General features: G+C 42.8%; 1 protein-coding gene across 7 annotated transcripts in view; it reads right to left on the bottom strand.

The window, feature by feature from the left end:
- KCNAB1 (potassium voltage-gated channel subfamily A regulatory beta subunit 1) overlaps window positions 1–10,478 on the bottom strand; it is a 253,158-nt gene that overhangs the window by 160,489 nt on the left and 82,191 nt on the right. The window lies entirely within an intron of this gene.

The following is a 10,478-nucleotide window of genomic DNA, read 5'->3' as shown; positions in this document are numbered from 1 at the left end:
GAATAACACTGGGAAGGAGGCACCAACGTGCTGGTGCCAGGTGACAAAGAAGAATAACTTCCAGATAAACAAATGCTAAGCGGAACTGACGGTGATTAGGAGCTGATACAGCAAAATGTATAGACTTTTAATGGGAGAAAAGTCCTATAAAAGATTTCCGTGAGTCTCTGGGTCTCGTCTTGTCAAGATTGAAGTGTCGGTCTGGACCGAGAGAACCCCCGCTCCTTCCCCCTCACATTTTATTCACCTGGCCAGTGAGTTAATGTGAGCAACAGATAGGTAATGTTAAACAATATTAAACAATGACAAGACTATGTGTGTGTGTGTGGGTAAGTGTGAATATGCACATAACAGAATGATGTTACATTATCAATAAATGTGGCGATTTGCTGTATGCCCCTAAAAAGATCCTGTGATATTCTTTCAAGTATAACACTTGGTACATACTAAAATGTTTCTAGTCTGGAAATAGGAGCACATTAACATGCACCAGCAGGGTCTGCATGAATCAGGTAGTGGGTGACATGCTGGTGAGGACTGGAAGTTTCACACCACTACTATGGACAAAAAGTACCATGTAGACCCGTGGTCCCCAACACGGTGCCCGCGGGCGCCATGGCGCCCGCGGGGGCATTTCTCTGCGCCCGCCAAGTGCTCAGGGCTGGCCTGGCCCCAGGCACGTGGCGCATGCGCGATGCCGGAGCCGCCCTGGGCGCGTGGCGCACGGTGAGCGCCGGCCCCGGGGGCTCCGCGGATTCACCCCCCGCGGCGCATGGGGGGGAGAGAGCGCCAGCGCCGGCCCCGGGCGCGCAGCACTTGTGGGGGAGGAAGCGCTAGTGCCGGCTCCGGGCGCGCGGCGCTTGGGGGGGGGGGGAGGGATGGGGGAAAGAGCGCCGGCCCGGGCGCGCGGCGCTTGGGAGGAGGGAGGGGGTAAAGAGCGCCAGCGCCGGCCCCCGGCGCGCGATGCTTGGGGGAGGGAGAGGAGAGAGCGCCGGCCCCGGGCGCGCGGCGCTTGATGGGAGAGCGCCGGCCCCCGGAATGCGGCTATGGGGGGGCCCCCGCCCCCGGCTCCCGCCCCGGCGCCGGGCGGGCGAACGGCCACGCCCCCTGGAGCCTGGCAACCCCAAAAGGTTGGGGACCACTGATATAGACCAACCCTGAAGCATCAAATTCTACTTCTGGAGGGCTTGACTTTAGTGTTAGTGTTATTCTTAGTGTTTAGTTTGAAATCTGGGCACTTGACTTGAGAGCTTTGTGTTGTACAGAAAGAAACATCAATACATAATAGCTGCACTTATGTAAGACTTTTCATTTGTCCATGACTGTCCTTGGGGAGAGAAATTATCTAGCTGTCTCAGCACAGCAGCAGGGATTGAGAGTGCCCGAGTTCTAATTCTGATGTGGCCTCCCTTTCAGCCTTAGGCAAGTCACTCAACCTTTCTGTCTTTCCATATGGAAAATAAAACCTACTCCACAGAAATATTGGAAGGATTAATTAATGTTAAGTACTATATAAATACTACTTGTCCTTCTGCTGAAGGCTGCTACAGTCCTGGCTGCTTTACTTGGTACAAAATTCAGCTGCAAAATGGTAATGTTAATTCTCTCCTTTAACTTCAGTGGTTTCTGGTGTCACAGTGCATATAGATTTTGGTATTTTCTTTTGATTGTTCAGTTCAAAAAGTACCACAGCATTTAGAAAATTGACAGTTGTCCCTCTAACCACCTCTGATAACAAGAAAATGGCATTTGTTTCAACACATGCCCCTTATTTTGGAAAATAGAGGCTGATGTAGGGCACAAGATGTGGTGATTGGCTTTTCAATGGCAGCTTCTTACCTTGAAAAAGCAGTGATGTGCTTTGCTAAGAAGAGCACATGAGAGGTCTACTCTACTGCAATATGTCTACATAAGCTTAAGTCAACATACCTTCGGTCAAGATAATGCAGGGTCCACACTGGTGGGGGTAGCGGGAAAGGGATCTATGGGAGACATTCTCCCATCAACTTCTCATTGGGGGTTGTGTACGGGGTCAACTGTAGAGTGATCTGCAGCTGATCTGACAGGTCTTCTCTAGACCTGCTAAATCAATTGTCAGTGGATCAGTCTCAGAACATCGATCCTGGCTGTAGTGTAGATGTGACAGCATATAGAGACAGAGGAAAGGAGACAGCTGGGGAATGGTGGTTAGGCACTAGAGGGCTAATGGCACTCGCCATCCTGTGTCCACAAGACAAAGTGTTCAGTGTTCCTGCTAAGCTGCACAGCAGAGCTTCACAGGCAATTAATCAGCCTCCACCCAATCACAGAGGCTGGGCAGAGCTAATTAATCACCTGTGCTACAATGCAGCTTAGAGGGAACTCTGGTTGTGTTAACAGCTGACAAGTTATGATCACTTGATCTGTAGCCCACATACCCCTCATGCTAATCAAACCAAGCAACCACACTTTTTGCATGTGGACAAAAGTCTAATTAAGGGCAACACATGAGCAACAACACAAGCTAACTTTCAGGAAAGACAGGCCTTAAGTACTATTTTTCACTGGGACAAGTTACAGGAGCTCTTGGGAGAAAAAACTGATCTCAGATTTTTTATCCCAATCTCTAAACCAAAAAAGCCTGGTTAAGTACACAAAGCTGTGAATGCCTGTTGATACCACATCTCTGTCTGGTCCACCTATTGGTAGTTTGAAATCAGTGAATTATTTTCTTGTTTAAGAGATACCTTATTGAGTTTACTTTCAGCCTCTAATTTCATGCCTGAATTATTTGATTGTACTTCTAGTTTGTGTTTTGTGACTGAGCAATAATTACACAGGGCTTTGTGAACTCTTCTGCATAAGGAGTTACATAGATAAAATTGGATTTGAATCACTTGTCGCTACAGCAGATTGATGTAGCAGCACTGTGATAAATAACACTCTTCCCCCTTCCCTCCACCACTGTTTTCAAAGAGTCCTAATTGAGTTTAAGATTTTATAACAAATCAAATCAACTCGACAGGGTTGATGTTTTTCTGCAATTAAGTCTGTGTGAACACAGCAGGGAGGTTCTGCTTCTGCATTACATGCACTGGGGCTGGAAACCAGAAAGGATAAAGCTGGAGGGTACTATTAAAGATAACAGAGTTACAGCCATAGAGCATTAGAGTAAGATAGTTCAGAATCAGACCCACTCAATGTTATTTTGTAAATCTGGCCTTCTTACCAGTGTGGAGGCTTGAAGTAAAGAGATCCCAGCATCTCTCAGTCAACAGCACAGGCGCTCCAGGAACTGCAGCTGAAACTGCTTGCTTAGCCTGAGTTTAGGGGACACTAACAAACCATGGGTACTGCATGAGCAGCCCGACTGACATGCTCCAGAGAACATGCACAGCTGGGACCACACTGATGTGATGTGCCTAATAGGCTCCATATTTGGAAAGTGGAGGAGTTACTGATGCTAGAAGCTGGCTGATGTGTGGATGACCAACTGCAATCCCTGGAAAGGTTGCTTATGGCTTGGACTTGCAAGTTGTGCCAAGCAAGGACCTTGTGCCCAGAGAGAGCTGCAGCGAGTCAAGTTATAGTAGGCAAAGACCTCCTAGCTCTAGGGTTCATTGTCTGCTAAAAAAGAATGGAAACTATTTCTCTCAGCCAAAGGATTGGCTGGTAGCAATACTTGGTAGCCTCTACTGCCCAGGGAGACAGGAAATAGCCATAAGCTTGTGGTTGCCAGGGACTCAAAAAGGAGAGTTCTGAGCTTCCCAGCAAGAGGCACCCACGTTTTACGTCCATCTCCAACTTTAACATCTAGACGTGGAGTTTTAATGTTGGGGGATTGGTTGGCATCCTGAATTCCTTTGTTTGTTCCCTTCTCCTTCTTTCAATCTCTCCCCATCTTTTCCAGACCTAAAATGTTGTTTACCTCTATTTGTTGGTTCTTGATTCCCTGTTATAAATTCTAATATCTTAGGCATTTTCTATACTAACTCCCACTGTCGATTTAATCTACATCACTGCAGCTATGCAAATAGTGTAGCTGAAGTCTACATACTTCCCACAGAGTCTGGTGTGCGGTAATGTTGGCTGGCTGCTACTCTTGTCCTGGTGGAGCACTGTCATCAACAGGAGAGTGCTCAGAGATTGATTTATTGTGTCTAAGCAGACATAATCAGACTGATCTAGACAGTGCTTGGTCCTGCTGTGAGGGCAGGGGACTGAAGTCTATGACCTCTTGAGGTTCCTTCCATAGATTCTATTCTATGATAATTCAACTGCTGGTGGATCAATTGCTGCATTGTCATTTCCTGGCGTAGTGGAGACAGAGGTAAAAGGGGTTTCTATTAGCTTATTTATATGGTCTCTAGATGGAGGACCAAGCACAAATACCCCCAGGGTCCATTGGTTCTAAGGCTGGTTACCAACTGGAGGAGGAATAAGGGATTCTATCACCTTTGGAAATCAGGGTGCCCCCCCACCCCAGAAGGGCTATCTAAAGAATATAATGAACAACAAATGTGAGTTAAGCTTAGTCATACTTGAAGTTTTATGTTCATGTTTATCTATTTGTATACAGGCAGTCCCCGGGTTACATGGATCCAATTTACATCGGATCCCTACTTACAAACGGGGTGAGGCAACCCCGCACTAGCTGCTTCCCCCCAGCAGACCAGGGAGACGCGAAGCTAGCGCCCCCCCTCCCCCCAGCAGACCAGAGAGACACGGAGCGGCTTTTCTCAGCAGACACCTCAGCTTGAGAATAAAGGACCGAGGGAAGTGAGGTGTGGGAGAATAAAACTGAGCTCTGGAGAAATGTTTGGCTAGAGTTTCCCCTACAATATGTACCAGTTCCGACTTACATACAAATTCAACTTAAGAACAAACCTACAGTCCCTATCTTGTACGTAACCCGGGGACTGCCTGTAGTATATTGCAACACACGTCCTGACCCAACTTTTAATGTCAACATAAAGAGTCCTGCATTAGGCCTGCTGGGAGAAAGGGTGGTTTCATGGTTAAAGCACAACACTCGGAGGTAGGAGATGTGTCTTCTCTTCGCTTGGCTCATTCATAGATTTCCTGTGTGACCTTGGGCAAGACATGTTCTCTCTCACACCTTCTTTTTTGATGTCTGACAGGAGAATAATAATGCTCCTCTATCTCACAGAGGTACTATGAAACCAAACCCTAATGTACCTGAAGTACTTTGAGATCCTCTCATAGATACTGCATAGAATTATGAAGTAGTATAACATATTTTCTTACTATTTTAGTGTGATAATAGGTGCTATGTAAAACAACTGAGAGTGTCAAAAAGAAGCCAAAGAAATGGATGAAACAGAAACTGAAGAGCAATGGGCATAATAAACAAAACACAAGCAAAAACAAAAGAAAATGGTCTGCACACACAAAAGGAAAGAAGTGGGGCCTAGAAATATGTAAACACTGGCTTGGCAGCAAGTAAGGTACAGGCAGCTGATTTGCAATTGGCACTTGTGGACTCAGCAATACCCAAATGGCATCAGTTCCACTGCTTCATGGAAGCAGGGTATTTAGGTGGTAGTTTTAGCTGAAAAATTCCTGTATTCAGCCTTCCTCCTTCCCCCACAGCAGGGACAAGGGGCTGTGGTGCAGACTTGCCAATGCAATCAGCCTCAATACCAGAGCAATGCTGTGAATGAGGATATAACGCACAATGCTTGTCCCCAGTTGTGCTGGGATTTCCTATGGTCACAACTGATACGCTGTTTGTAGTGAGAGTCAAAAACTTTCAGTTCACTATTTAGATACTGCAGACAAAGGAAGACTGAGTATAGCTGGTCTCAAGCCACCACCATATAGTAGGTGTTAGTTCTGACAGACTACCAACAAGCAAAAATGGAGCGGAAAGAGTTTCTCCTTTTCTTAAAGTTCTTTGTTGCATGAAATAATTCTGCCCCCCGAGATTGCCTTGTAGTTTTCCTTTCTTCCTTCTTTTATCTCCCACTCAGAGTTCCCTCTTCTGTACGAAGACAATCTGAACTGGAATTAAAGAGCCCACTTTCCCAAGGAAATGAATAGTCAGTGAAACCCTCTAGCTGTGAATCATATTCCTCTTAAATTATTTTGCTGTGTTTTTATCATTGCCACTAGGGACATGACAACATGAGTGGGAGCAGGCCTACTGAAGAAATAGAATGAAAGAACCTAAGAACATAAGAACGGCTATACTGTGTCAGACCAAAGGTCCATCTAGCCCAATATCTGACAACAGCCAATGCCAGATGCCCCAGAGGGAGTGAACAGAACAGGTGATCCCCCTCCTGTCACCCATTCCCAGCCTCTGACAAACAGGCTTGGGATACCATTCCTACCCATACTGCCTAGTAAGCACTGATGGATTTAACCTCCATGAATTTATCTAATTCTTCTTTGAACCCTGGTCCTAAAGTCCTGGTCTTCACAGCATCCTCTGGCAAGGAGTTTCACAGGTTGACTGTGCGCCACATGAAGAAAAAAATATTTTTGTTTATTTTAAATCTCCTACCTATTAATTTCATTTGGTGATCACTAGTTCTTACATTATGGGAACACAGAATCATAGACTAGTAGGACTGGAAGGGACCTCGAGAGGTCGTCGAGTCCAGCCTCCTGCCCTCATAGCAGGACCAAATACTGTCTAGAATATCCCTGATAGACATTTATCTAACCTACTCTTAAATATCTCCAGAGATGGAGATTCCACAACCTCCCTGGGCAATTTATTCTAGTGTTTGACTACCCAGACAGTTAGGAACTTTTTCCTAATGACCAACCTAAACCTCCCTCGCTGAAGTTTAAGCCCATTGCTTCTTGTTCTTTCCTCAGAGGCCAAGCTGAACAAGTTTTCTCCCCTCCTCCTTATAACACCCTTTTAGATACATGAAAACTGCTATTATGTCCCCCCTCAATCTTCTCTTTTCTAAACTAAACAAACCCAGTTCTTTCAGCCTTCCTTCATAGGTCATGTTCTCTACACCTTTAATCATTCTTGTTGCTCTTCTCTGGACCCTCTACAATTTCTCCACATTCTTCTTAAAATAACTTTTTCTTATTCACTTTCTCCATACCGGTCATGAATTTATAGACCTCTATCTTATCCACCCTCAGTTATCTCTTTTCTTAGTGGGAAAGTCCTAGTTTTTTTAATCTCTCTTCATATGGCATCCCTTCCAAACCTCTTATTATTTTTGTTGCCTGTTTCTGAACCTTTTCCAATGCATCTTTTTTGAGATGAGGTGACCACAGCTGTACACAGTATTCAAGATGTGGGCATATCATGGATAAACATAGAGGCAATAAAATACTATCTGTCATTCTTTATCCCTTTTTAATGATTCCTAACATTCTCTTTGCTTTTTTGACTGCCGCTGCATATTGAGTGGATGTTTTCAGAAAACATCCAGTGATGCCAGGATCTCTCGAGTGGTTATAGCTAAATTAGTCCCCGTCATTTTGTATGTATAGTTGGGATTATTTTTCAATGTGCATTACTTTACATTTATCAACATTAAAAATTCATTTGCCATTTTGTTGCCCAATCACCAAGGTTTGTGTGATCATTTTGAAGCTCTTCGCAATCTGCTTTGGTCTTAACTATCCTGAGCAGTTTAATATCATCTGCAAATTCTGCAACCTTACTATTTACCCCTTTCTCCAGATCATTTATGAATATGTTGAATAGGATTGGTCCCAGTACGGATCCTTGGGGGACACTACTAGTTACCTCTCTCCATTCTGAAAACTTACCATTTATTCCTACCCTTTGTTTCCAGTCCTTTTACCAGTTATCAGCCGAGACAGAACCTTCCCTCTTATCCCATGACAACTAACTTTACTTAAGAACCTTTGGTGAGGGACCTTGTCAAAGGCTTTCTGAAAATCGAAGTACACTATATTCACTGGATCTCCTTGTCCACATGCATGTTGACTCCCCTCAAAGAACTCTAGTATATTAGTAAGGCATAGTTTTCTTTTACAGAATCCACATTGACTTTTCCCCAACAAATTATGTTCATCTGTGTGTCTGACAATTCTATTCTTTACTATAGTTTTAACTAATTTGTCAGGTACTGACTTTAGACTTACTGGTCTATAATTGCCAGGATTATTGAGGTTTTTATTTTGATATCCTCTCTGATCTCCCTTAGCATTTCATAGTCATCATTATCACTATCCAGGTCAGGTGGTCAATAGTATATCCCTATTGCTATATTCTTATTATTAGACCATGGAATTATTATCCACAAAGATTCTGTGTAACATTTTGGTTAATTTAAGATTTTTACTTCATTTGATTCTACATTTTCTTTCATGTATAGTGTCACTCCCCCACCAGCATGGCTTGTTCTATCCTTCCAATATATTTTGTACCCTGGCATGGCTGTGTCCCATTGATTGTCCTCATTCTACTAAGTTTCTGGGATGCCTCTTATATCAATATCCTTTAATATAAGGCACTATAGTTCACCCAACTTACTATTTAGACTTCTAGCATTTGTGCATAAACACTTTAAGCCCGTTAAAAAAAAAAAACAGGAAACCCAATGGTCTTTTACTTGGAAAGGCAAATTCTCTAAATGATAAAGGGACAAATTTTGCAGCCCTTAATCAAATGAAGTTCTCACTGATATCAAACATAGAATAAATAAGAACCATAGAATGTATCCTACTGTTAGTACATGGATTTCTTTTTCAGAACCGTTTTCATTGTTTTGATATTTGAGCGTGGGCTCATGTGGGAGTAGGACACTGCCCTTATCACTGTTATTCATAAAAGAGATGTTAGAAGGTCAGCGTTGAGTAGAGCATATTCATTAGTTTGGTTGCTGGGGCAACTAGTTATAGTGATGGCATTCAATTACAGTCTATTACAGTGATGTTATTAGAACTGGAAGCAGCAAACAGAACACCAACGGTTACCTTCACAGATCAGTTCTTCACACCATTTTGAGCCCTGCACTCTCTTACTGTGTATGGACGAATTTCTTTTTTGCCCTTATCACTAATTCCTCTTCCAAAATTGAGCCAATGGGCTTTTCTTTTAAGTACTTTTTTCAGGTATGGCAGTTATGTAGTGATGCTTTTAAAGTGCAGAATTCAACATGCCAGAAAAGATGGCAAGTTAGTTACTTAAAAATAAAACTGTATTACTGCTGGAATGAATTGATGGCAGCCATAAGGTCGGAACTCCACTTTGCACAGAACAGAGAGAGCAAAAGACTCTTCTTCACGTTACTTATCTTTACACTGGCAGTGTCTCTCAGCTCTGACTAGCATGGGTTGCTCCAGGCCCTTAGGAGGACTTTTTCCCTCTGCTGAGGCCACCAAAAATGGTGTTTACTTGTACCAATTGCTTCACTGCTCTGTGCCTCAGTCTACCCAGCTATAACAACAGGAACAACAATATTTACTAAAAAGCACTGAGACTTACAGATGAAAAGGGCTAAGTAGCAGTGGTGTTAGAATGGGCTGAGTGCTGACAGTATATTTTGGTGAACACAAAATTAAAGCAGTCTTTGCCCCCAAAGAACTTCTAATCCAAAATGTGAAATGGGGGGAAAATGCATGGGGAACTTAGAAATTATGAACATACATGCATAATTTTATATACACCATGAACAAATTCTGCTAATTGTTATAAAGTGCTGGGATACATGCACTTGTGCAGCAATTTTTGCCATCTTGAAATCTGCTCCAGTTTAAAAAAACTGAATTAGACAAATAATTATGGTTCTTTAGTTTTTAATCGATAGCTCTGTCACTTTTTCACAAAAAGATGACTGTGAAATTAGTCCTTTAAAAAAAGTGACATTTTACAGCAGGATGCAAGCTTGTAAAATGCCTGCCAAAAAGAAAGTAATTAAACTGTTATTTTCATTTCTATGAGAAATAACAAAGATCTTCAGCATACAAGGCCTGACAGAATTGGCTCCATCTGATTGTGGGTTTGGAAGGGATTCTGTGGCATTTTTTTTCTTTTCATGTACAAACCCTGGCTTCACCCATTAGCTAATTCTATATAATAGATTCATTACATACAGTGCAGAACAAAGGATGCCAACAAAGAAAGAAAAGATTTTGCTTTGAAAGATCCTGAGCAATAGCTTGGAAAAAATAATGCATGCAACATTAGGTTTGAAATCATGAGATTATTTGTTACATTGCAGCAGATAAAATGCTTTGAGTAGAGCAGAGTAATGCAACGTTATGTATCGTGTCTGCAGATCCCTGTTATAAAAAATGCATGAAATAAATGTGTTATCAAATAGTCTTTGTAAAAAATCCCCTTCAGAAATGCCAACAATCTATTCAGTCTTTTCCCCCACTCCTTTAAATCTTCCTCTAAAACCTGTTTCCTCTACATCTTACTCTTTTCTGCTTTTTATGACACACTGCATGAAGGATGCTCTTTAAACAAACACATGGGAAAGGGGTGCCATGAGACTGCATTGTATATGTCAATTCAAAGGTTCTAG

Source organism: Pelodiscus sinensis, chromosome 10 (assembly GCF_049634645.1).
Source record: "Pelodiscus sinensis isolate JC-2024 chromosome 10, ASM4963464v1, whole genome shotgun sequence".
Taxonomy (NCBI): domain Eukaryota; kingdom Metazoa; phylum Chordata; order Testudines; family Trionychidae; genus Pelodiscus; species Pelodiscus sinensis.
The sequence above is the reverse complement of the archived record's forward strand: the minus strand, read 5'-3'. Positions and strand labels throughout refer to the sequence as shown.